The sequence below is a fragment of the Balaenoptera physalus genome (assembly GCF_965194825.1).
Source record: "Balaenoptera physalus genome assembly, chromosome: 13".
Classification (NCBI taxonomy): Eukaryota; Metazoa; Chordata; class Mammalia; order Artiodactyla; family Balaenopteridae; genus Balaenoptera; species Balaenoptera physalus.
In genome coordinates this window covers 71,602,484-71,630,453 of record NC_138892.1, presented here as the reverse complement: position 1 = coordinate 71,630,453, position 27,970 = coordinate 71,602,484, and the positions used below count along the sequence as shown (strand labels likewise).

The 27,970-nt window shown below is 37.4% G+C and overlaps 1 protein-coding gene and 1 pseudogene across 8 annotated transcripts in view; both read left to right on the top strand.

Moving 5' to 3' along the window:
• PPHLN1 (periphilin 1) overlaps positions 1–27,970 on the top strand; it is a 250,861-nt gene that overhangs the window by 32,099 nt on the left and 190,792 nt on the right. The gene's annotated exons all lie outside the window — the stretch shown is intronic.
• The window catches only part of LOC309641915 (cytochrome c oxidase assembly factor 8 pseudogene), a 1,056,438-nt pseudogene continuing 1,031,701 nt past the window's right edge, over positions 3,234–27,970 (top strand). Inside the window, exon 1 of the transcript XR_014268590.1 lies at positions 3,234–22,587. The product of XR_014268590.1 is annotated as a cytochrome c oxidase assembly factor 8 pseudogene (transcript). The remainder of the gene's footprint in view (positions 22,588–27,970) is intronic.

Below are 27,970 nucleotides of genomic sequence, written 5' to 3'. Positions count from 1 at the left end.
CTGAGTCCAGCTACTTTTCGCCTTGAGGGATGCTTCATAATTTTTGGCCCACCAAGAGCATCTTTACTTGTTTTCAACACTGTCATGAATTTATTTATAGTGTGACTGGTTGTGAAATTGGAAGTTCTGACCAAGACCATAATATAGTAGATAATCAGATCCCAAAGTGAAGTGATAGACTCATATACAGATTTTCAAAGCAAGAGGTTGAAAAGCAGTTAGAAAACTGACCCACAATGAAGGTATAAACAGGTTAAGAAAGTAGAGGAGGGAGAAAATGTGTGGAGAGATTTTTTGGGGAGAGCTACTGCCATAATGTTAATTCTACTCCTATCCTACAACCCTCCACTCCCTCCTCCCCTCAAGCCTAGCCAGAGTAGACTTCAAGGGACCACTGGAGAGCTTGATATGTGTTCCCTGGAGTTTGAGAAGCACGTTGGTCCGGCATCTGCCATTGGGCTGGGGAGTCAGGACAGAGCCACAGAGAGATGTTTCTGCTTTGAGAAGTAACTGCATTCCTTTCTGACACAAGCCAAAGTGCACAACCATCAGGGATGAAGTGTAGAACTCTTGGGAGGAATATCAGCCAAGGGTCATTTTAAAAGCATTCCAGGGACTTCCCTGGTGGCGCAGTGGTTAAGAATCCACCTGCCAGTGCAGGGGACATGGGTATGATCCCTGGTCCAGGAAGACAACTAAGCCCGTGAGCCACAACTACTGGGCCCACGTGCCGCAACTACTGAAGCCCGTGTGCCTAGAGCCCATGCTCCGCAACAAGAGAAGCCAGCACAATGAGAAGCCCGCACGCCGCAGCGAAGACCCAACGCAGCCAAAAATAAATAAATAATTAAAAAAAAAAGTTCCAGTGCTTCTGCCATAGGAAAAGGAGACACCCTCTCAAGAGGGGGTCTGTGCGAGTGGGCTGAGACTCTAGAGGAGAAGTAGCAGGGTCCACTGAGGAAAATGAATTCATCACAGCACATGCAATTGGATAAACACAGCAAAGGACCTACAGAACACCCATGAGAGAGTCCACTTTGAACACCTGCAAGGCCTAGAGAGAAGGAGGTCACTTATAACAGTATCTGTCAAATGAGAACTTTCTCTGTCCCCTTTCTTTTCCTCTCTCTTTGTGGCCCAACCCTCAAGGGACCATAAGTTATGAGTAGCACGCTGAGGGAGGAAACACAAAGAAGGAAAAGAAAGTCATGACATCTCCTCTTTCACGTGTCAGGAGGCCTGCCTGAAGCTGGCCCTAACTATAAGAGAAGAGAGGATTTCATTCCAAATCAATTTTAGAATTATGATTCCTGCAAAGAATTGACTGTACTAATTTCCATATTCAGACTGTGTTTGGTGACTTAAAGTGAACATGAGAGTCTATTTCCAAAGAGAGACCAAGAGAGTCTTGGGGGTCTGCTGGAGATTTCAATGGGGCAACAGAACTACTTCCCCCACTTAATAAGTTTTACAGGGATAATAGTCAACCACAAAGTCCATCAATTATAACCTTACGTTGAGCTTGTTAAATGATATGGTTACAATTTTTATATCTGTTCTGTTGTTTAGAGGGACTTAGAATGGAGGGGAAAGATGAAGTATTTTCACAGTCCAAGTTTTTCACCTCCGAAATCTCGTATTCTTTTATTTTGGTTTCCAAATATAATTGTCTGTTTGCCCAGTATTCTTATTGTTTCTTCATATTCACTTCTAGACACTAGTCAATTAAATCTTGTGTTTCCCAGCTTGGGCTCAGCTTCTTTTCCTTTGCAGCCAAGATGTTCTAGTGCATTATTTCAACTTGCCATCCCATTTCTACCACCTCATCTATTTTTTTTTTTGGCCACACTGCACGACATGTGGGATCTTAGTTCCCCAACCAGGAATCGAACCCGTGCCCCCTGCAGTGGAAGCTCAGAGTCCTAACCACTGGACCACCAGGGAATTCCCATCTACCACCACATCTTTGCAGTGATTCTGCTATCTGCCTTTTCTGGTGCTATACACAGGCTGCTGAGCAATACTGCAGAAACCATTTAAACCCACACCCAGCACATTCTTACCCTCCCATCTCAGCTGGGCTCCTAGTACTTCTTTGCAAAATACTTATACATTTTTCTGGGCCAGTTTCCTTTTCCATCCATTTTAGTCGTTTTTATAATTCTTTGCCACTCATTTCAAGCTCTGTGCTCTGAATGAATTCGTATTTTATAGAAAATACTGAAGTAATGTTTGTGAACAAGTTCTCACTTTCTCAACTTCATCTAAAAATTTTATTTATAGTTCCGTCTCTTTCTCTAGTCCCTCTAGTGTCAGGTGGAGATTACCTTCCTACTGACTCAGTCTATTTTGTTTACTTGTGTTCTGGGTCAGTGCACATGAATAATCAGGGGGATCTTGTTAAAATGCTGATTCAGCAGGTCTGGAGTGGGACCAGAGATTGTGCCGTTCTAACAACCTTCCAGGCGACGCTGATGTTGCTGGTCTGCAGACCACACTCGGAGTAACAAGGCTGTTGTCTGATACCCTCTCATCTCCTTTTGCTCTACCAATTAATTATCTTTCCTCCCTGATTTATTTTCAAACTCTCCGTACTGGCTCTTCAGCATATAAAATGCTTGAATTTCTCTGATCTTAAAAAAAAAAAGTCTCTTTCCAAAATCTTTTCTTCTTAGGGCATCACTGTCTCACACCTTATCTTCTGTATTTGTTATCCATTGCTGCCTAACCTATCACCTTAGAACTTAGTCCTTGGGCTTCCCTGGTGGCGCAGCGGTTGAGAATCTGCCTGCCAATGCAGGGAACACGGGTTCGAGCCCTGGTCTGGGAAGATCCCACATGCCGTGGAGCAACTAGGCCCGTGAGCCACAACTACTGAGCCTGCGCGTCTGGAGCCTGTGCTCCGCAACAAGAGAGGCCGCGATAGTGAGGGGCCCGCGCACCGCGATGAAGAGTGGCCCCCGCTTGCCGCAACTAGAGAAAGCCCTCGCACAGAAACGAAGACCCAACACAGGCAAAAATAAATAATAATAAATAAATAAGCTCATTTAAAAAAAAAAAAAAACTTAGCACTTAAAAATAACTGTTTCTGGGGCTCAAGAACCCCCGTATGGCTTAGCTAGGTCCTCTGGCTCAGGGTCTCCCACAAGACTGTAATCAAGATATCTGCTGGGGTAACAGTCATCTCAAAGCTTGTCTAGGCTGTGCGTCGCGGGAGCCGCCGGCCGGCAGCCATGGCGGCCTTGCGACCCCCGAGGAGGGCCCTGCTTCCTCTCTGCCGCGCCTTCTCCGGCGGCGGCTGCCAGCTCGTCCCCGAGCGCGGCGGTGAGCGCAGGGATGCCGCGCCGAGCCGGGCCTCAAGATTCTGCCCTCCAAGAAAATCTTGCCATGATTGGATAGGACCCCCAGATAAATAGTCAAACCTTCGACCTGTTCACTTTTACATCCCTGAAAATGAATCACCATTGGAACAAAAGTTAAGAGAATTAAGACAAGAAACACAGGAATGGAACCAACAGTTCTGGGCAAACAAGAATTTGACTTTCCTTAAGGAAGAAGAAAAATTTATTGACTCAAGACTAAAAGCCAAAGGCCTGGAACTGAAAGCTGAATCAGATCAAAAAGCAACATTGAATGCAGAAGAAATGGCTGACTTTTACAAGGAATTTTTAAGTAAAAATTTTCAGAAGCACATGTATTACAACAGGGACTGGTACAAGCGTAATTTTGCCATCACCTTCTTCATGGGAAAAGTGGCCCTGGAGACGATTTGGAACAAGCTTAGACTGAAACGAAAGAAGACCAGCAATTAGGAGCCCACCCTGACCCACCCGCCCAGCGTCTAAGTTTCCACGAGAAGCAGCTGCTTATAGGAGCTCGTTTTACGAGGGCTCTAAGACCTGTGTGTGCGGGGCAGGCTGGGAGGACGCGGGTCCTGGTGCGCTGTGTCCCACGTGGCTCCGTCCTGACTGTGGATTCCAAGCTGGCTCTTGGTCATGGAAGTGATGTTAAATAAAACCCAAGCACTGTGTAAAAAAAAAAAAAAAAAGCTTGTCTAGAGGAGGATCCATTTCTAAGTTCATTCATCTGGTAATGACAGGGTTTAGTTCCTTGCAGGTTGTTGGACCAAGGGACTCATTTCCTTAGTGGGTATCGGCCAGAAGCCTCCAGCGTTCTTTGCCGTGTTGGCCTCTCCGCAGAACAGCCCACAGCATGGCAGATGGTTTTCATTGGAATGAGCAGAGTGTACAAGAAAGGGTGAGCAAGGCAGAATCTAGTCTCTTTGTAACCCAATCTGGGAAGTGACATTCTATCACTTTTGCTGTATTCTATTCACTAGAAGCAAGCTGCTAAGTCCAGCCCACACTCAAGGGGAGGGGGTTTCACAAAGGTATGGATACCAGGTGGCCATTTTAGAGACTGTCAGCCATACCCTCATAGCCAAGCCTCTTGAGAAAGTCTGCAATTGCTCTCCCCATTCTGTCAATTTTCATTCACTTTTCAAACCTTTAGATTTTGCTTCCCCCTTTCACTGCTTACTAAATATGCCCTAGTTGTCAAATCCAAAAATCGTTTCTCAACACTCACCTTACTTGCCCTTCTACTTAGTTTTCATAGCACTATTCTCTCCTAATAATTCTCTTCCTATTCCTTGAACCAAATCCTTCTCAATATCCTTCCTAACTTCTCCTCATCTATGCATATTTTAAGCATAGATGTTTCAAGTTCCTGGGCTTCATCTTCTTTTCACTCTATATACAGTATTCTCATGTTCACCTCCAGCTTCCCTCATCACATATACATGAGTGTACTAGTTAGGGTTCTCCAGAGAAACAGAACCAGTAGGAGCTGTATATGTGAGATTTATTATGGGAATTGGCTCACGTGATCCTAGGGGCTGAGATACACCACAGTGTGTCATCTGCAAGCTAGTAAACCAGGGAAGCCGTGGTATAATTCAGACTAAGTCCAAAAGTCTGAGAACCAGGAGAGACAATGTTGTAACTCCCAGCCTGAGATCAAAGACCTGAGAACCTGGGGGCCACTGGTGCAAGTGCCAGAGCCCAAAGGCCACAGAAACAGGAGTTCTGATGTCTGAGGGCAGGAGGAGGTGGGTATCCCAGCTCCAGAAGAGAGAGAAAATCTGCTCTCCCTCTGCCTTTTTGTTCCATTTGGACCCTTGATGGACTGGACATTGAACTTTACTCAGTCTACTGATTCAAATGCTAATCTCTTCCAGAAACATTTTCACAGACACACCCAGAAATAATGTTCCACCAGTAATCCTAGCAGACGTTAGTTAGCTTAGTCAGTTTGACACATAAAATTAGCCATCAGTGATAATGCCAAGAATGTTCTTTTGAACTCCACAACAGTATTTCTGACTTCTGGCTGTCCCATAAACATCTCAAACGTGAACTCATCCTTTCCCCCAAATACATTTTTCCTCTTGTTTCTCATATCCTGCTTAATGTCATCACGATCTACCCCACTGCCCACATTGGAAATCAGGACTCATCTTAGAATCTTCGCATCCTGTCACCTTCCACATCCACATCTAAGTCTTGTTGCTTTTACCTCTTTAACATCTTCTGTATTTTAGCCATTCCTCTGCTTGGTCTAGTACCTTTGACTCCTTCTATAATTTCTTCTCCACACTGTAAACCCCACGAGGACAGGGAGTGTAACTTGTTCACCTCTATGGCCCTAGTACTAGCCCAGGTAGTATTGTTCTTGCTAAATATTCCTTGTCTGGTTGATTAAAACTAAAATTTAAATCTGACTGTGTTATTCTAACACTTAAAGGTCTTTAATGACTTCTAATTACTTATCTAAACTCCTTAGTATCATATAAAAGATATTCCCTTATTCAGATGTGTAATTTGTTTGTATATATAATAGATACACTCAGATGCCTAAATTTTTTAAGGTCTTCAATCTGCTTTTGCATTTTTTTCTGTCACTTCCCCCATTATTCAGCTGTCACTTCCCTCATATTCATTATTCTACTTCTTATGCTATCATTGTGCTTTCTATTACCTGCCTTGTCTTCCTTTCTAGTCTGTTGCTTTTATGCTGCCACAGGCAGGGAAAACAGAGACTGACTGAAAATCCAAAGGGTTGTTTTCTGGGTGAAGTTCATGAGCACTAGTGGACAAAAATTATAATTTCTCATTTGGTTTATTACAGCCTTCCCCCTTATTTCCTGCTTCTTGGTTATAATACAGAGATGAGAGGTTGTTGGCTGAATGTCTTTTAGACAAGTAAGGTAGAGTAATATATAGCAATTTAAAAAAACAAAAATTATATGTCAGCTTTGCATATATTTTCCATGTGGGGGAACCATCCTATTAGCAAATCGATAATCCAGTACTTAAATCTGAACAAATTATAAGTGGCTCTCTCATTCATTCCATTTTCTTGCACTTTACCCCCAGTCCTTTTCTACCATCCTACTCTTCTATCATAGCAATCTCAAGCATAGAATGGTAGGTGTAGGGCAATGTGTATAACCGTAAAAGAGAATTCTAAAGAAATCTTAATGTTTTCCATTTCCTATTTCATAATTTTTAGTGGAGAGATCATGTGAAATCAGCCTATCCTCTGGCAGATGGATACCTTATCCTGCCTGTCCCCATATAACTTAAGTGAGAATATTATTTAAATAAATATATCACTAATGCTTTTAAAAAGGGGTCCATCATAAGCTATTTGACCCTTGCCCAAAACAAAAGCAAAAACTAAATACACTGGACATCCCTATCTGCAGGTGAGCTGATTAGCACTGCCAAAATAGGGCAAATATTTAGTCATTAGGAAACACCTGAAATGACAACACTCTTAAGAGCTGTCCATTAAACCAGGTACATGTGAAGATATAGACACATGAGAAAAGCAAATAAATATGGGTAATCCTTTAGAATTTCTCAATCAGAATTAACTGTGAGAGCCTGGTGTGGAGTAATGCAAGAGAAGAAGCTTCCATTTGAGCTGAGGTTTGTTTATCCTACTTATCTGAAGTCAGAGCCAATAACCCCAATGATCCCAAGAATGGTGATAAGTGTTTTTCCACATTTAGAAAGAGCCAATTGGCAGAACCTTTGCAAAAGGGCCAATACCTTCTCTTAGTAACATGACACAGATAGGGCTCTTCTGATTTAATTCTGGTGGGTCAGGTGCCTTGAGTTGTGTCTTATTAGCAGAGAGAGATTCACACTGATTCTCATGCTTTCTGGCTCAGGCTGCTACAGCACATCTTTGATGGTTTCCACAAAGACATTTTTGTCTGTGTGTGCTCTCTTTGATTTGATTCTTTTAGCCCAAGCAGATCTAAATCTTAAGTATCTTTTAGATCTCTGCTCTTTCTATCTCTACTAGTTTTTATTGTTTCGTTTGGGCAACTTGGTTTGTGTCCTTTGCCATTTACTGATTCTGCTTTTGCTTTATTTCACTAGGTCTCATTGGGCACCGGCTTGTGCCCTTCTCTGTATCCGGTTTCACCTCTGGCTACTTTTGCTTTAGTTTTTCCTTAATGGTCTGTAGAGACTTTGATCCGTCGTGCAACACAAGATACGGAGAGCTACATTAGAACAGTGTAAACTGTTTTATCAGCCCCTATGACCTCCCATCTTCTAAAATGATTTTATTTGTAGGCTTTTTAGTTGAAGCTTGTTTACAATCTTGGATTATGACCTATAGTAAGCATCTTGTAATGAGGATGGATAGAAAGTAACATTTCTTCTCTCAATTCCCATCCTTTTGTTTATAACATGAATTGAAGGCTGAGTATCCACAGGAGAAAGTGTTTCACTTGCCTTTAGAAATAACTTGGAGCTATTATTCCCCCAAATGAATGCAGATTAGTAGCCCACTTAATTAATAGATAGAAATCTAGCAAAGAAAGATCTCATTGTTTTTCCTTCGAGTAATTAATGACACCATATGTGAATCTAAGTGATTTCTATAATTTTTAGATTGAGTCTCAGCTATGAGCTAAAACTGTTCATTTTAGCACTAAGGAAGCTTGCATCCCTACAAGTTGCCACTTCATATATTTTAACACCTTACTGCCAACATTCAGAATAAAGTGTTTTTCAACTCTTAAGGGACGATTTTATTTCCAAGGTAATACGTTTCTTGTGAGGATAAAATCAAAAGAGAAAGAGCTGATTCCATTTTAAAGGTGTAGTACTAATTCTTAGTTCTTATTGGTATCCCAGTCTTGGTACGGCATTTGATAAATAGCCATACACCGAGCCCCTAGACGTGGCCAATGCAGTGTTCCTTAAACCAAACCAGGCCAAACCAAACTCCTCCTTATAGACTGAGTCAGAGGACAAAAGACTAGAGCAATGAGTACCACCTTTGCCTGTGAGCACCACCTATCTTCCAGGATCGTAATGCTGGTTGGCAGTAACGTATGTAATGTACATGGTGCAGAGATCCTCAAATTGTAGCTCTTTTCTTCATTTTGCTATTATGATTATTTAAGAAAATCCTCTATGCTAGATACAGAAACACACAAAACTGAATGAAAATGCAAAAATTACTTAGTGCTTAATGTAACTACTGCACCTCCCAGAGCTATACTTAGGGCTTAAAATCTTAAGTGTGGTTTTATTTTCAGTCTTCTCTGTAATTGGTGGCTACAGGTGGTCAAATACAGTTTTGGAGTATAGAGTTAAGAAACTTAAAATGAGTACAGAATCTGACAACTATGTTCCATCTAGATTTAAGTCACATTTAGAGTTTGGCTGGGATGTTAGCCAAAAGAGATTTGCTATAGTTTCATGAGATAAAATTATGGCATGAATCATCATCTCTCTAGCTTATTCAAGTAAAGATATTTTTTCAGAGGTTATCTTAAAGACACAGTTCATAATTTGATGTATATGGGTTTCTACAATTTGATTCTTTAATGTCAAATGGTATGGTGGAGAAGGCATACATTATCTAAAGCTATATGTTCAGATTTATCAGATGAGAACTAAATGAAGGTATGCAAGAACATTTTTTAAAAAGGAGTTAGAGGTTCTATTTAAAAAGAATCTTGACATTTTCCAGGCTAAACTATTATTATAGAACATAGAACTTTTATAAAAATACAGATATCTTTCTGAGCAAGGATTTTAAAGACCAATGTCATACATTTTGACAGTATAAGACAAATGCAGAATGTTGGAAAAGCTCATACTGAGATCATCACCTAATACTGCAGCCATAAAACATTCAAGTCCAACCTGAATTCCTGACATTTGCTATGGAGATGAAAATGTGGGTTTCAAAAGACTAGTCCAGTAAGATGTATTTTCTCATTTACGCTGGAATTTTTGATTGCTTAAGTTTTCACAGGTCAATTTAATCTTTATCCTTTAACTTTATCATAACCTTTAGGTATTAGCATCTGGCATTCTACTGAAGTTAATTGCAGTGTCCTTAACAGTCATTTTTTTCAAAAGGTATTAGAAAATTACATAACTTATATAATTTAAGTAATTATATAATTTAAGCAAGATGTGTTATTTAGATTGACTCTGCATAAACTTAAGCGTCACCTAGTATTACAGCCATAAAACATGTAGATTACTTAACTTCTCAGTGACTTGGTTTCTTCATCTGTAAAATGGGCATTGCCCCTTCCATTCTTAGGAGGATTAAATTAGAAAATACATTTTAAGTGCTTAGAATAGTTCTTGGCACGTTGTAAGCATTCAACATAGGATATGTATTATCAGTAGCAGTAGCTGCATATGGGAAATGATGGCTTAATATGTAGTAATATGAAAATAAATAAAGGGCATATTGTTTTAGAATTTACCTGCCTAAAACTTGGAGAAAATATTTTATATTTCCTAATCAATAAAAAATAAAATTTCTTAAAAGTAACCTATGTGCAATTAATATTTAGTGAGCATTCAGTAATACATTATATAATTACTACCCCTAAAGCAAAGGAAACAAAATAAACTTAAAATGTTATACATAACACATAAAGTAGTACTTATTATCACCATACATTTTATTGTTTATAAAAGTTTTCCCTGAATTAAATGTTCCCTAGAAAATCTTCCATTGTAGATTATTAGTATGTTAAAGTCCCTTTATAACACAGCTTGTTTAGTACCTAGATTTGTGTGCTGTGTCAAATCGTTTCCACTGAAAGTTATACCTTGTCCTAAAACAAAATCTCATTAATTTATTATTTTATTTAAGCGATGGGTCAAATAATGTTTCCCTGAAAAACAAATATTATAATGTTAGGCTAAAAAAGATAATTAATTTTCCTCACCAACACCAGGATTTCTGTATATTTGTGTCTAGTAAGGCAAGTAATTTCCACCATACTATGGCAGTATAATTGGTTTAATTGTTTTCCCAAATTTGTACAAGTTCTGAATCATTGATCTTTAAACTTAAGAGAATAACTTCATAAAATTTGGCCTTAAAAAATAAAACCACTCTTTTCAATATTCTGCACATTTTATGTACATTGTTTTCTCTCCTGAATTCCAATTGTATTATTTTAGCTCCATTTTCCATCACCTCTTTATAGTCTTTATAGTCTAAAATGGATACTTTCATGTCCAGAGAAAGAAGAATAAGAGTGGCAGTAAAAGGAATAGAAAAATGGAGTTTCGAAAACTCTGAAAATTAATTAGAAAAAGGTGGGAGAAGGATGGCATGAAAAAGAAAAGTGAAAGAGAAGCACTGAGGCTAATCTAGTGCTGATCCTAGTCTGTTCCCGTGTCCAGCTGTAAGCTTAGGAATTCTATTTTGGGGCTACAGTTATTGGACGATTTAAACAGGTTGGATATCCAAGACAACTTGTTTGCGTGGATATTAGCAGACAAGTTGATGCTTGTTGTCTGCTAGGAGCTCAGCTAGAACTTCTGACGAGTGGCAACACATTCTCCATGTGGCTTGTTTAACATGATGGCTGGGCTCCCAAAGGGAGCATCTTGAGTACTAAGTGTCCCCAGAACAAGCATTTCAGGTCAAAGTTGCAGAACTTCTTATGATTTAACCTTGGAAGTCCCAGAACCTCACTTCCAATGCATTCTATTGGCCAAGCAAATCACTAAAGTCAGCTCAGATTCAGAGAGAGGAGCTGGACTTAATGTCTCAATAGGAAGTGTAACAAAGAATTTGTGGCTATCCTTAAACAACTGCAAATTTGAAAAAAAATTCTAGAAATAAAAATCATTATGAACAAAATTAGACTGCAACATGTTGATTTCACAGAATTTTTGACAAAGTTTAAGAAGTAATTAGTGATCTGGATGATAGAACTGGAAGAGAATATTCAGAATAAAAATCCCAAAGGTAATAATCATATATATATATATATATATATATATATATATATATATATATATATATATTTTTTTTTTTTTTTTTTTGGCCGTGCTGTGTGGCATGTGGGATTGTAGTTCCCTGACCAGGAATTGAACCCATGCCTCCTGCAGTGGAAGCATGGAGTCTTAACCACTGGACTGCCAGGGAAGTCCCAATAAAATATATTTTTTAAAAGACAATGGAAGCCAGAAGATAATGGAACACACTTTTCAATGAGCTTGAAAGAAAACAACTACCAACCTAAAATTCTGTACCGAGTGAAAATATTCCTCAAGAATGTTTCACACAAATAAAAACTAAGATAATCCATCATCAGCACACTTGTATTAAAGGAAATACTAATGGGAGTTCTCTAGGTTAAAAAATGAGAATGGTCCTAGGTAGAAGTTTCCAGATGCAAGAAGGAATGAAGAACACAAAAATGGTAAAGCTCTGGGTAAATCTGAGTAAACAGGGACTGTATCAAATAATAATACTAGGATTTTTTTGGGGGGGGCTTTCAAAATATATAGAAATTGGAACATGATAACACTAGCATATAAACCAATAGAGGAGGTTAAGTAGAATAAAAGTGCACCAGAGGAAAAGTAAAGTACTAATTATCATTAGAATTTGACAAGTCGTGAATATATTTTTGAGTCCAGATATAAACCCTTATATTTATTATGTCAATTTTCAATAAAGGTGCCAAGACAATTCAGTGAGGGAAAGGATGATTTGTTTTCAACAAATAGTGCTGGAATAATTAGATATCTACATGCAAAATGATGAATTTAGACCCTTGCCTCATACCATACACAAAAATAAACTCAAAATGGATCATAGACATAAATGTAAGACCTAGAATTATGAAAATCCTAGCAGAAAACATAGGAGTAAATCTTCATGGTCTTGGGTTAGGCAAAGATTTCTTAGAAAGAACATGAAAATCACAAGCAATGGAAGGAAAAAACTGATAAATTGGACTTTATTAAAATTAAAAATTTTGTCCTTCAGAAAACATAATATGAAAGTGAAAAGACAATCCACAGATTGGAAACTATTTGTAAATCATATATCTGGTAAGGGACTTGTATCCATGATATATAAAGAGGTCTTACAACTCAATGATAAGACAAATAATGGGGAAAAGATTTCAGTAGACATTTCAGCAAAATGAATATATGAATGGCCAATAAGTACATGAAAAGATGCTCAATATCATTAGTTATTAGGAAAATGCAAATTAAAATTATAATGAGATGACACTTCACACCCACAAAAATGACTCTAATAAAAAAAAGACAATAACAGATGTTGGTGAGGATGTAGAGAAACTGGAACCCTCATATGTTGTTAACAGGAATGTAAAATGGTACAATCACTTTGGAAAATATTTTGGTAGTTTCTTAAAATGTTAAACATAAATTTACCACATAACCCAAACAATTCTTCTCTTAGGTATTTACCCTCTCAAAATGAAAATATATGTCCATGTAAAGACTTGTACACAAATGGTCATAGAAACATTATTCATAATAGCCAAAAAAGTGGAAATAATTCAAATGTCCATCAACTGGTGAATGGATGAACACAATGTGGTGCAGACATAAAGGAGACTACTGTTAGGCAATAAAAAGAAATGAGGTAATGATACATATTACAACATGAATGAACCTCCAGAATGTTATGCTAAGTGAAAGAAGCCAAACACAAAGACTACATTTTGTATGCTCCTATTTATATGAAATTTCTAGAAAAGGCAAAACTATAGAGATAAAAAGATCAGTGGTTGCCTAGAATTAGAAACTGCAAATTGGCCACAAGTTTTCTTTTGGGGGCAACAGAAATGTCCGAAAATTAAACTGTGGTGATGATTTCACAACTTTGTAAAATTACTGAAAAACAATTTAATTGTACACTTAAAATGAGTGAATTTTATGGTATGTAATTTACCTCAATAAAGCTGTTAAAAGCTGTTATGTAAAATGACATGTTTTGTAATCAGAATTACCTCTAAAACAGTAGCAAAATAAAGGTGAAATAGAATAATAGAAATACTTAACCAAAAAGAAAAGAAAAGAAAAGCTAGAAAGGGGACAAAGAGGAACATAAAACAGGTGAACAAATACCAAGCACACTGTGAGATGGTAGATTTAAACTCAGATATATAAGTAATAACATTAAAGTATAAATGGACTGTGTGCTGTTTTTCAATTTATTGCCTCAGCTCCAAATTCACCCTTTTTCCTGTTCTGTGGAAATGGTTCTGGGCCTTTTAAATATTTTTCCTTTGCCAGATGGCACTGAGGCTTTGTCAGTAGAGGGCGCCAGAGAGACATTACAGAGAGAAAGGGTTTCTACATCCTGGTGCCACTGTGCTCACTCTTCAGGCTCCGGCAGCATGCGCAGCTTTCCAGCATCCAGCTCCTGCAGTGCACATGGCTTCCCCAGCCTCAAGCACTTGTCCTTTCTCCAGCACAAAGTTCCTGCATGCATGGTGACCAGCTGCACCCAGTGGCCAGCACCTTTCCATTTCTTGGGTGGCGTTTTGAGATGCTTCCCAGTGAACAGCTTTCCCCAGCGTCCTGGAGTGAGGATTTCCGGTAAGTTCCAGAGGGTAGACTTCCAGAAAGTTCCACCCACATGGCACCACAGAGAGTTCTCTGCCATCCAGTGAGCCTAGCTATGATCAGTCCTGAGATGGTGGGGTAGGGAGGTGTACTTTTCCTTGGACACTCTGTCTCAGCCCTAGAGTAGTGGCTTTTCCTTATATCTGCTATATGTATTAGAATTCTCTGCTTTTTACTAGCTAATCCTTCATTATCCAACCGCCTGTTATAGTTCATTATTCTCTATATTACATTTTCCCTTCAAATTACCATACAGTTTCTCTCTTCTGCGTGGACCTAAACTGATACACAGACTAAGTTCTCTAATTAAAAGACAGAAAATTTCAGATTTCACTAAAAAAATACCCCAATATATTTTGCTAAAATGTAAGAATACATTAAGATTGAAAGTAAATATTGAACAAATATTTATTCTTTTGCAGTTGCATAACGTTGAAATAGAAATTTAGCATGGAAAAAAGATAGAAAGTAAAAATACGGAAAAAATATATACTACAAAATAACTGGCCAAAGGGAAGCTGACATAGCTATTAAGGCAAAAGTAATTAGCAGAGATAAAGAAGAGTACTTCGTAATGATAAAAGGTTTAATTCAGAGGGAAGTATAGAAAAATTCTAAATTCCTATGGTGACTAGTAACAGCTCCCCCCATCAAAAGCAAATATGGACAAAACTACAAGAATAAATAGATAAATTGATAATTATAGTGGGAGGCTTTAACATTCCTCTCAGAACAAATGGAAAAGAAAATCAGGCCCTAGCTTTGAACAATATAATTAACAAACAATTTTATTGCATGCAGCAACTGCAGAATCCATGTTTTTTCAAAAAGAAAAAGAACGTTAATAAAAATTGACCATTTGTTGTACAATATAAACACATTTCAAAGGATTGAAATTATATACAGTATGTTTTCTGATCAAAATGAAGTTAAACTTGAATTTTATTATAGAAGTAGAAAATATTCATACATTGTAGAAATTTATAAGTACGTTACCAAATAACTCATGTTTCAAAGGAGAACTCACAATGGAAATTCGATAATATTTTGAACTGAGTGAATAAAAATACAGCTTATTAAAACTTGTGTGATGCAGCTAAATAGTACTTAGAGGTTAATTTCTAGGCTAAATATGTATACGTTAGGAAATGAAAAAAGTTGAATATCAATGATCTAAACATTCAGGAAGTTAGAAAAAGTACAACAAAATAAAAAGGTCAAAATAAGAAATAATGACAATAAGAATAGAAATTAATTAAAAAAACAAACAGTGGAAAGCGAAATCAACAAAGCTAAAATTAAATTGATAAACCTCTGGTAATGCATAAATCAAAAAGGAGAGAAGGCACAAATAACTATTTGTTCTAAGCTATTTTAAAAGTTAATAGAAGCTATTGTAAGCAACTTTATACTAATAGTTTTGAAATTTCAGGAAAAAATGGTCAAATTCGTAGAAAAATACAGCTTATCTAATATGATACAAGAAAACTAGAAAATCAAAATATTCTTATAGCCATTAAACAAACTGAGTCTATGATTAATTGCCACAAAGAAACCTGCAAGCCCAGATAGCTCCCCTGCATATTTTCATGGAACATTTAAGAAAGAAATGCCAGTGTAAAACATCTCAGCTAGAGGATACAAGGCAAACATGATCTTGATATCAAAACTCAACAGGGATATAAAGAGAAATGAAACTTAGAAGAATATCATGAGAAGGAAAGCCCCTCAGAGTATAGATGAAGAAATTCTAAACAAAATATTCTCACACCAAATCTAGCAAGATATAAATAACATAATGTATCATATTAGTCTGCTCAGACTACCGTAACAAAATACCAGAGAATACATGGCTTAAACAACAGGAATTTATTTCCTCACGGTTTTGGAGGGTGGCAAGTCCAAGATCAAGTTTCTGGCTGGTTGAGTTTCTGGTGAGAGCGGTCTTCCTGGCTTGGAGATGGCCACTTTGTCCTCATAGGTCTTTCCTCTGAGTGCCCATGAAGAGAGAACAGGAGATCTCTGAAGTCTTTCCTTATAAAGACACTTGTTCTATGGGATCAGGGCCCCACTTTATAACCTCACTTAACCTTAATTACTTCCTTAAAGGTCCCATTCCCAAATAGAGCTACACCGGGGGTTAGGGCTTTAACATATGAATTTTGAGGGGACGTAAATACTCAGTCCATAAACATACATCATGACCAAGTGGGATTTATTCAAGGAATGTGATGTGATTCACACATTATCAGAATAAAATAAAAATGATAAGACCCTTTCAATAGATGCTGAAAAATAGCATTTGATACAGTTCAATATCCATTAGCTGATAAAATTTAACATTTCTTAGAAACCTAGGAATAGAAGGGAATTTTCTTAATCTACCAATAAGTGACAGTATGCATCATATTTAATGGTGAAACTGTGACAGCTTTTCTTTTGATGTCAGGAATAAGACAGGGATATCTGCTGTCACCACTTCAATTCAGTGTTGTAGTGGAGGCCCTAGCTAGGGCAGTAAGGCAAGAAAAAGAAATAAAAGATATAAGGATTAGAAAGTGTGCTGGTTATTAAGCTACTGTCTCTGAGCTTGAATCCCCCTTTGTGATGCTGGTTCTGGGGCTCTGGAAACCACATTTCTTTGTTAGCTGTATCAGCTCTGCCTATAGGAGGCCCTAAAGGGGCCCAGGAGTGGAATTGCTGGGTCATATGTTTGTTCTGTGTGTGTGCGTTTCTGAATCATCTTATAGTCACCTGGTAAAAAAATTTATAGAAAATCACAATTTAGAAGAAACCTTTGAATTCTTATTTTCAGTATTATTAGAGATGAAGAGAATTAGATATAAAATTTTTTTTAAAGGATCCTCATCACTTTTTTTTTTAACTGAAGTATAGTTGATTCATAATATCATGTTAGTTTCAGATGTACAGCACAGCAATTCAGATATATATATATATATATATATATATACACACACACATACATACATACATATATATATATGTTCTTTTTCAAATTCTTTTTCCTTATAGGTTATTACAAAATACTGAGTAGAGTTCCCTGTGCTAAACAGTTCTGCTGGTTATCTATTTTATATATAGTAGTGTGTATACGTTACTCCCAACTTCCTAATTTATCCCTCCCGCTGCCTTCCCCTTTCGTAACCATAAGTTTATTTTCTATGTCTGCTCATCACTTCTTTTAAAATTACATAAAGACACATCAACTGCAACCTCCTGAAACATATTTTGCTCTAAGGAGTAATCTACGCTTGTTGGGACTGATCTGTTCAATCCGTTACATCACTGACAGAGCAGTGGGCAGTTAGTCCAGGCTTACACTACTGTGTAACCTCATTTCTCTGCTTTGTTTCCAGAGAAGTTTCCTGCCTGGTTATGAACTGTTTCCTTGCAGTTGGCTTGAATCCCAAACCTCAGCTTCTGCCTATGAAGTAAATATTTTGCTTCTGATTTTATCTTTTCTCCATGTATGAACTTTGAATGCAGACTTTTTCCTATAATTGTGACCTGAATACAGAATTGTGATCATTCTATTCCAAATATACCCTGACCACACTTCTGCCTATGTACCTTGAATTATTTGGCACTATGAACAGCATTTAGCGTAGCATTTTTCCCTTTCTTCCTTGGGGAATGAGAGAGAGGTTGGGTTATGAACCAAATTTATTTAACTAATTGATTCTATTTGAGGTGGTGTCATACAGTGTTAAGTGTGAGTAAAATAACTAAAGAGGTGGTGATCAAGGTGGTGGCAGGAGGCTATTTAGTTCCTAGGAAAGTACACTTATTATGTAGAAAAAGGGAAATGATAGTTTTATTCATATTATGTCAAATTAATGAGTCAAAATGAAACATAATGGATTTTCTGGGTTATATACAGTCACGCTGATATAATAATGGTTTCCCCACTCCCACCCTGAAACTTTGCAGGATTTAACAATGGAAAGACTTTTAAGTTTTACTATTAGAAAATTCTATGGTCATTGTTAACAGTCTTATGTTAATTTAGAACCTTTTTGAGTTTCCAGAAATCAAGGCAGTGTTAATAGGTAACAGCTATCCTCTGACAGCTTCTTGAAAACACTGCCATCCGTTTACAATTGCTTTATCAAAATTATTAATTACATAATTTCCTATCTGTTCTTTCCAGTTTAAATAAAAGTGAAAATTTCCACAGCATCAATTTTGGTAAGTGAATCCAGAGCCAAACAATAACAGACTCTATGAAATCTGAATAATACTTTTTATTCAGACAACTTGTTTAAGGAGTTCATTCTTGAGTGTTCTGCTTTTTACCTTAAACATTTAAAAATTAATATTGGCCTGTTTAGGTAAGAAAGAAGCCAAAGGGTTAGTGATTAACCTTAGAAATTTTGTTCACCCTTCTCTCTTTGAGTCAAATTCAGTAATAAAAAATACTAGTGTAGGCAATTTATTTCTTCACGTGTCTAGTAATTTTTTATCATATACTGACATGGTGGATGATAAGATGACGAGACTCTGAATTCTAATATCTTTCTCTGAAGGTGTTGATTTTTGTTCTAGCAGGCAATTATATTATTGGAGAATCATCCTTATCTTCTAGAGTCTTGGTTGTAGGTTTTTTTAGTATGAATCTGTTTAGGTTTTGTCCTAGAGCCTATTCCTCTCTAGGAACTTGATCTTTATTCATAAGGCCTGGCCCTTCTTGAGTTCAAGGTGTTTACTAAGTTCCTGTGACTTTTATGGTGTGAGGTAAGTGTCTAAATTAATGATTTTGTATGTGGATATCCAATTTTCCCAGCAATATATGTGGAAAAGGCTACCCTTTCCCTATTAGATTGCCATGGGATCTTTGTCAAAGATCAACTGAACATGAGTGTAAGGGTTTATTTCCAGACTCAAAATTCTGTTTCATTTTTTCCTTATGCCACACTCTCTTAATTGTTGTAGCTTTATATTATGTATTGAAATCAGGTAGTATAAGCCCTCTAATTTTGATCTTCTTTTCAAGGTTGTTTGGCTATTCTAGGTTCTTTGTATCTCTATATACATTTTAGGATCAGCTTGACAATTTCATAAAAATAAGCTTGCTGGCATTTTATAGGGACTGCATTGAACTTATATGTCAACTTAGGAAGCATTACCATCTTAATAATATTGAATCTTCCAGTCTATGAACATGAAATATCTTCCTACTTATTCAAATCTTTAAAGAATTTCTGTCAGCAATGTTTTATATTTTTCGGAGTACAAAATCTTCCACTTTTTTGTTAAATTTATTCCTAAGCATTTTGTTCTTTCTGATTATTTTGTGAATAGAATTGTTTTCTTCTTTTCATTTTCATATTGTTTGTTGCTAGAGGAATAAAGCTGATTATTGTCTATTGGTCTTGAATTCTGTGATTTTGCTGAACTTATTTTTTTTAGTTTTGGTTAATTTTTTGGTGAATTTCTTAGGATTTTCTACATATAGGATTATATTGTCTGCAAATAAAGCTAATTTTATTTCTTTCTTTCCAATCTGGAGACTTAATTTCTTTTTCTTGCCAAATTGTACTGGCTGGAATATCTACTACAACACTGGAGAGGTGAGAGCAGAGATCTTTGCCTTATTCCCAATATTACAGGTAAAGCCTTTAGCATTTCTCCATTAAGTATATGCTAGTTGTAGGGTTTTTGTAGGTGGCCTTTATCAGGCTGAGAAAGTTACCTCTATTCTAAGTTCCAAGTTTGCTGAGAGATTTTTTCATAGATGGGTGTTGGATATGGTTAAATTAAACATTTTTCTGAATGTATGAATATAATCTTATGTTTTTGCCCTATTAAAATGTTGTATTATAGTAATTGATTTTTGCACGTTAAACTAACCTTGCACACTGGAATATTTGGTCATGGTGTATAATCTTTTTTTTATAGGCTATTGGACTTGGTTTGCTAGCATTTTTTTTTTTTTAATAATCTTTTTTTTTTAAACTTTATTTATTTATTTTTGGCTGCATTGGGTCTTCGCTGCTGCACACGTGCTCTCTCTAGTTGCGGCCAGCAGGGGCTACTCTTTGTCGTGGTGCACGGGCTTTTCATTGTGGTGGCCTCTCCCGCTGCGGAGCACAGGCTGTAGGCGCACGGGCTTCAGCAGTTGTGGCATGCGGGCTCAGTAGTTGTGGCTCGCAGGTTCTAGAGCACAGGCTTAGCAGCTGTGGCACACGAGCTCAGTTGCTCTGCGGCATGTGGGATCTTCCCGGACCAGGGCTCGAACCCGTGTCCCCTGCATTGGCAGGCGGATTCTCAACCACTGCGCCAACAGGGAAGTCCGGTTTGCTAGTATTTTATTGAAGACTTTTGTGCCTATATTCATAAGCGATGCTGGTCAGTTTTCTTTTTTTATGATGTTTTTGTCTGGCTTTAATATTAGAGTAACACTAACCTTACAGAATGAGTTTAGAAGTGTTCCCTCATCCTCCATTTTCTGGAAGGACTGGTATTATTTCTTTGCTAAACATTTGGAAGAATTTACCAGTGAAGCAATCTGAGCCTTGGATTTTCTTTGTGGGAACATTTTTAAACAGTACTTCAGTTTCTTATTATAGGATCTCACAAAGATACCCATGTCTTAATCCCCTGAGCCTGTGAATATATTACTTTACATGGCAAAAGAGACTTTGCAAATGTGATTAATTTAAAGACTTTGAGATGGAAAGAATAGCCTGGATTATTCAGTTGGGCCCAATATAATGACGAGGGTTTTTAAAAATGAAAGAGAAAGGGAGAAGAGTCAGAATGATGTGATATGCAAAGCACACCTGCCATTGCTTGCTTTGAAGATAGAGGAAGGTGTCCATGAGCCAAGCAATGTGTCTAGGTGTCTTCTAGAAGCTGGAAAATTCAAGGAAACAGATTGTCCCCTAGAGCCTCCAGAAGGGAATGTAGTCCTACTGTTACTTGGATTTTAGCCCAGTGAGACTTATAATTTTTCCTCAGGGAGTAGAACTTCTAACCTATAAATGTAAGATAATAAATCTGTGGGTTTTTAAGCCACTAAATTTGAGGTAATTTATTACAGCAGCAATAGAAAATGAATACCTAGACTATTCATATTTTCTATTTCTTCTTCAGTTAGTTTTGTTAACTTGTGTCTTTCAAGGAATTTGTCCATTTCATCTAATTTGTCTAATTTGTTGACACAAATTTGTTCATGGTGTTTCCTAGCAATCCTTCAGTCATTTTGGTCTCTTTAAGGTCAGTAGAGACCTAAAAGAGGTCTCTCTCTTTCATTCCCGATTTTGGTAATTTGTATATTCTCTCTGTCTCTTTCTCTCCCCATCCCTCCCTCCTTCCCTCTCTCCCTCTCTCTCTGTCTCTATCTCTGCCTTGGTCTGTATTTCTAAAGGTTTCTCAGTGTTGCTGATCTTTTCAAAGAACCAGTGTTTGTTTCATTGATGTTTTTTTCCTGCTCTCTTTCTGTTTTCTATTTCATTGACTTTCACTCTGACCTTTATTATTACTTTTCCTCTGCTTGCCTGGGGTTTAGTTTGCTCTTATTTTTCTGGTTTCTTAAGGTGGAAACATAGGTTGTTTATTTGATACCGTTCATCTTTTCCAATATAGGCATTTAAATCTGTAAATTTGCATCTAAAGCACTGTTTAGTTATATCCCATAAATTTTGAGATGATTTATTAAATTACCATTCAGGTCAAAATGTTTTTTAATTCTCTTGATTTCTTTTTTTGACACATGGGATATATATATATCACTGCAGGTACAACACAGAAACCTGTCATTTAATCCACCAAACACAAAATACACCAGGAAAAATGACTACAATAAAGGAATTCTCAATATTCAGCATGCCAATTTGTGACCTCGTAGCACAATTACTGCTGGACATTTTCACTTTCTTGGTTGAATTCAACATCCATGGAATGTAAGCCTTCTTCATCCTTTAAGGGAATGAGTCCCCCCAAAAAGGCTACTTACACTAGGGAAATTATTTTTGCAGAAACCTACTCCTTGGGACATATCACAGATCTACTAAAATTTCCAAGACTCCTGTACAAGGCTCCCTAGGCTAAAGAAACACTGCCTTATAACAATGCTAGTCTTACAAAGCCCACAGAATTTTGGGTACATTAAGCTTCTGTAAAGTGTTAGTTTCTGCTAACAAAAATGACAAAATAGTATATATTTGTTCTACTCTCCCCTTTCCATTTCTTGAGTTCAAGTCAGAATACCAAAATAAGTTTGGCAAATGAATCCCCCAAAATACTGTGTCACCTGCTGTGTTTGGAATACTTTTTATCGCTATCGCATTTATCTAATGTCATATCAACCTGCTCTAGACTGAAAAAATAAGCACATTTACATGAAAGAGTTGCTTGAATTGTGAATTCTCTAGGACACTTGCAACCATCATGGTCCAAATGAAGGCACTGTCCTGTGATGCTTGAAATTCAAATTTTTATTTAAATTGAAAACATATTTAAACATTAAAATATATGAAGGCATATATTCTGGATATTAACCCCTTATTGGATATATCATTTGCAAATATCTTCTTTCATTGAGTAGGTTGCCTTTTGCTTTGTTGATTGTTTTATCTGCTGTGCAAAAAGCTTTTTAGTTTGATGTAGTCCCATTTTTTAATTTTTGCTTTTGTTTCCCTTGCCTGAGGAGACATATCCAAAGAAATATTGCTAAGACTGATGTCAAAGAGCATACTGCCTGTGTTTTCTTTTAGGAGTTTTATGGTTTCAGATCTACATTTAAGTCTTTAATCCATTTTGAATTTATTTTGGCTGTGTTGGGTCTTCGTTGCTGCGCGCGGGCTTCCTCTAGTTGCGGCAAGCGGGGGCTACTGTTTGTTGCAGTGCACGGGCTTCTCATTGCGGTGGCTTCTCTTGTTGCAGAGCATGGGCTGTAGGTGCACGGGCTTCAGTAGTTGTGGCGCACGGGCTTAGTTGCTCCGTGGCATGTGGGATCTTCCAGGACCAGGGATCCAACCTGTGTCGCCTGCATTGGCAGGCGGATTCTTAACCACTACACCACCAGGGAAGTCCTTGAATTTATTTTTATATGTGGTGTAAGAAAGTGGTCCAGTTTTCCCAACACCAGTTATTGAAGAGTCTGTCTTTTCCCCATTGTATATTCTTGGCTCCTTTGTTCTAAATTAATTGACCACATAAGCATGGGTTTATTTCTGGGCTCTCTATTCTGTTCCATTTGTCTATGTATATGTTTTTATGCCAGTACCATACACTTTTGACTACTGTAGCTTTGTGGTATCGTTTGAAATCAGGGAGCATGATACCTCAGTCTTGTTCTTTTTTCTTAAAATTGCTCTGGCTATTTGGGTCTTTTGGGTTCCATACAAATTTTAGGGCCATTTGTTCAAGTTCTGTGAAAAATGCCTGTGATATTTTGATGGGGTTTGCATTGAATCTGTAGATGCTTTGGGAAGAGTGGACATTTAAACAGTATTAATTCTTCCAGTCCATGAGCATGTTATATCTTTCCATTTATTTGTGTTGTCTTCAATTTCTTTCTTCAGTGTTGTATAGTTTTCAAAGTACAGGTCTTTCACCTCCTTGGTTATTTTATTCCTATGTATTTTATTCTTTTTGATGCAATTGTAAATGGATTGCTTTCTTAATTTCTCTTTCTCATAGTTCATTATTAGTGTATAGAAATGCAACAGATTTCTGTATATTGATTTTGTATCCTGCACCTTTACTGAATTCATTTATTCTAATAATTTTTTGGTCAGGTGCTTAGGGATGTCTATATATACTATCATGTCATCAGCCTATAGTGAGTTTTACTTCTTCCTTTCCAATTTGGGTTTCTTTTATTTCTTTCTCTTGTCTGCTATGGCTAGGAATTCCAATATGATTTTGAATAAAAGTGGTGATAATGGGCATCCCTGTTTTGTTCCTGATCTTAGAGGTAAAGTTTTCAGCTTTTTACCATTGAGTTATGTTAGTTGTGTGTTTGTCACATGTAGCCTTTATTATGTTGAGGTATATTCTCTTTATACCAACTTTGTTGAGAGTTTTTATCGTAACTGGATACCAAATTTTGTCAGGTGCTTTTTCTGCATCTATTGAGATGATCATATGATTTTCATCCTTTGTTTTCTTTATGTAGTGTTTTGATTTGTGGCTGTTGAATCATCCTTCCATCCTGGAATAAATCTCACCAAATTATACCATCTCCTTATAAAAGGTTATGTGTTTCACACAGAGCCATGCATCTGGTGCTGGAGAGGGTGTGGAGAAAAGGGAACCCTCCTACACTGTTGGTGGGAATGTAAATTGGTGCAGCCACTATGGAGAACAGTATGGAGGTTCCTGAAAAAACTAAAAGTAGAGTTGCCATATGATCCTGCAATCCCACTGTTGGGCATATACCCAGGCAAAACTATAATTCGAAAAGATACATGCACCCCAATGTTCATAGCAGCAATATTTACAATAACCAAGACGTGGAAACAACCTAAATGTCCACTGACAGAAGAATGGATAAAGAAGATGTGGTACATATATACAATGGAATGTTACTCAGCCATAAGAAAGAATGAAATAATGCCATTTACAGTAACATGGATGGATAGACCTAGAGATTATTACACTAAGTGAAGTAAGTCAGAAAGAGAAAGATATCACTTACATGTGGAATCTCAAATATGACACAAATGAACTTATCTATGAAACAGAAACAGACTCACAGACATAGAGAACAGACTTGTGATTGCCAAGGGGGAGGGGGGTGGGAGAGGGTTGGATCGGTAGTTTGGGACTAGCACATGCAAACAAACTATTATATATATAGAATGGATAAACAACAAGGTCCTATTGTATAGCACAGGGAACTATATTCAACATCCTGTAATAAACCATAATGGAAAAGAAAAATACAATCGGAGGAAAAAAAAAAAAGCCATGTATTTGGAAAGATGTAGTGATAAAAAATGCAACAATCCCAGAAAGGAATCTGCTTAAGACCACATTCTATAAAAGGTGTTGCATTTCTGGTCTGCTTATTCTAGGTACCAGAGCTTAACTAAAATTATTAATTGGTTCTATCTGTAACAGTACCTAAGGATTCTGAAAATTTGGATCTTATAAAAGCAATTTTTAAAATAATTGACAATGGCTAAACCCATCCTGTTGTCTTGGGTTTGCTCTCTGACTGCAGTTGCTTACGTTGTTACTTTAAGTAACAGTGCTTATCAAACTGCTTTCCAAAGAGCCTTTACCCTCCTTCTATGTTTTGCAAGTTATCTGTGAACATTGCTAATTATGGGAAATATAGCTTCTTTTTGTTTGGTGCTGCATCTCTGTTTTCTCTCTGCATCCTGCTCAGCTGCCTCAGTATTCTGTCTTTGACAATGATGAAGGGAGAGCCTAATAGGCTTGACAAGATAAGGAACTTCCATATTGATTCCAAACTGAAAATAAATACCACATTGCATGGGAACATCCCTGTGAGTTGGGTGGGACTGACATACTCCTCATCTTCCGGAATGGGGACTGGGACACAGGCCTGGCACATCAGGGCTTTTCTTGGGACTTTTGCTGGAACCGTTGGGGGAGACGAGTTCTCATTCTTAGGATTCCTAGCTTTAGAGATACTGGTGGTCATCTCTGCTATCTCACAAAGAAAGTTTGTGGGAAAACAAAGGTAGTACAGAGGAAAGCAGTGGTTAAGAGACAAAGAAAAACAGATTTCTAATTACATTTTTAACCCCTTCATCCATTTCTGAAGCTAGATGTCTCAGTTACATGATCCAGTGATCCTTTACCTCCCCTTTTAAAATCATGCTTCACTCCTCTATAAACAATTGTGTCTAAATTACTGATCTAGCTCTGGTATATTCTATGTAAAGCTTTCAAGTACTTCTCTTTTACTATTTACACGTATTAATGCCTAAATATTTCGTGATCACTGTTGTGTACCACAAATTACACACACATGGAATATAAATGAATTAACAGTTAATACTTATAATATAAATGTCCTATTATATGTGGCCATCTGTTTTTTGTGATAATCTGAAAATTATAACCAGCAGTTCCAGAATAGGCACCTAGTCAAAAAAACCCCAAAATAACAAATGAGTAAATAAATGATTGAAGAGGGAAAGAAAACATATCTTATATCTGGTAGGATGGGCATTCTCTGATTGACAGATGCTTTTACGTTAGAAATCATCCAGTTTATTACAGGTCCACAGTCCTTTTCCCGGAAACCCGGGGAGTCAGATTTTTTTTTTTTAACATCTTTAATAGAGTATAATTGCTTTACAATGGTGTGTTAGTTTCTGCTTTATAACAAAGTGAATCAGTTATACATATACACATGTTCCCATATCTCTTCCCTCTTGCGTCTCCCTCCCTCCCACCCTCCCTATCCCACCCCTCTAGGTGGTCACAAAGCACCGAGCTGATCTCCCTGTGCTTTGCGGCTGCTTCCCACTAGCTATCTATTTTACGTTTGGTAGTGTATATATGTCCATGCCACTCTCTCACTTTGTCACAGCTTACCCTTCCCCCTCCCCATACACTCAAGTCCATTCTCTAGTAGGTCTGTGTCTTTATTCCCGTCTTGCCCCTAGGTTCTTCATGACCTTTATTTTTTTTTTTTTCTTAGATTCCATATATATGTGTTAGCATACGGTATTTGTTTTTCTCTTTCTGACTTACTTCACTCTGTATGACAGACTCTAGGTCCATCCACCTCACTACAAATAACTCAATTTCATTTCATTTGTTTTTATGGCTGAGTAATATTCCATTGTATATATGTGCCACATCTTCTTTATCCATTCATCCGATGATGGACACTTAGGTTGCTTCCATGTCCTGGCTATTGTAAATAGAGCTGCAATGAACATATTGGTACATGACTCTTTTTGAATTATGGAGAACAGTATGGAGGTTCCTTAAAAAACTACAAATAGAACTACCATACGACCCAGCAGTCCCACTATTGGGCATATACCCTGAGCAAACCATAATTCAGATAGATAGATTTTTAAAACCAGAATTCCTCGGCTCCTCTAAGCTCCTTTCTTTGGTCTAGTCATTTGGATTTCTACTGTTTGAGAACTTCCTCAGACACTTGTTGATGCTGATATGTCTGTTCATTATTTGAACGTGGAGCACTTAAAAGCTGATCAGAAGCATATACCACCACCACCACCTTGGGTATATCAACTTGAGGGACTTTATTGTTGAACTGACCTCTTTTTAGGGCCCAAATTTCCAGTGTCTATGTCTTTTCTCCTGGGAAGGAATGACTTCCCCCGCCCCCCCAGTCCCCCGCTCGAGTTGAAATGAACTTATCTGAGAGTGTTTTGGACATTGGCAGGGGAAGGAGACTGCAGGTGTCATGGCTCAGCATGACTGGGGGGCAGCAGGGAGGGTCTTGGTGGCTTCACTGCTCTTTACACAAAAATTTTAACCAGCTATGTTTGTACATTTGTTTGTGTGGTAAAATATACATAAAATTTACCATTTTAACCCTTTTTAAGTATACAATTCAGTGGCATTAAGTACATTCACAACGCTGTGTAACCACCACCACTGTCTACACCTAAAACATTTTCATCATCCCCAACAAAATTCTGTACCCATTAAACAATAACACTCCCTTCCCCCTTCCTCCCAGTCCCTGGTAACCTCGATTCTACTCTGTCTCTATCAATTTACCTATTGTAGGTACCGCGTATAAGTAGAATTATACAATATTTGTCCTTTGGCGTTGTTTGTACCTTTTTATTTTTCAAAGAACTCAGGTTAAGTAAATGGCCCAAGGCCATCAACTCTAAGTGGAAACATGGCCACAGAAACCTAGGTATGTCTGTCAAGAGACTATAGTCTTAACTACTATGCCATTACTACCTTAGTTGTTGACTTTTCCCATCCATATGCATATATGTATCCATACACAGCAGGTATTTTGCACTTGCCATTAAATCCAGAATGTTTTTCCATCCCATTAG